This window comes from Chlorocebus sabaeus, chromosome 20, assembly GCF_047675955.1.
Source record: "Chlorocebus sabaeus isolate Y175 chromosome 20, mChlSab1.0.hap1, whole genome shotgun sequence".
Lineage (NCBI taxonomy): Eukaryota > Metazoa > Chordata > Mammalia > Primates > Cercopithecidae > Chlorocebus > Chlorocebus sabaeus.
In genome coordinates, this window is record NC_132923.1 from 3120970 (window position 1) to 3121419 (window position 450).

A 450-nucleotide genomic window follows, 5' to 3' on the forward strand; every position below is an offset into this window, starting at 1 on the left:
TTTCTCCACGGACGTCATCTGCTCCCAGACCATTTCCCTCCCATCCCTGACACTTGCTATCTCTTTGTTGTTTCCCCTACAAGCCCAAGTTCTGCCACAGCACACATTGCAATATCACAATTTAGGAGGGAGGCAAGTATAAAGTGTAGAAATCTGAATTATGGAAGAGATTTCTTTTTTTCATAAAGAAATGCAACTTTATTATTTTCAAGTACATAGGTAGTACCTCAAACTAATGTCTTACAAAAGGTCACCAATAAAGATCCTGTAGATGTTTCTTTAACAAATACATAAAGATTGATGATAATTAGCCCATGCACTTGCTGCTTCTAAAAGGATATTTCTTAAGTGCCTGAAAAGTATTGTTTTCGGTAGACTAAACATGCCACCTCTAGCAATATTGTTTATACTCTTAATTTACTAAACAAATGCCATTTTTGATTGTGCAAA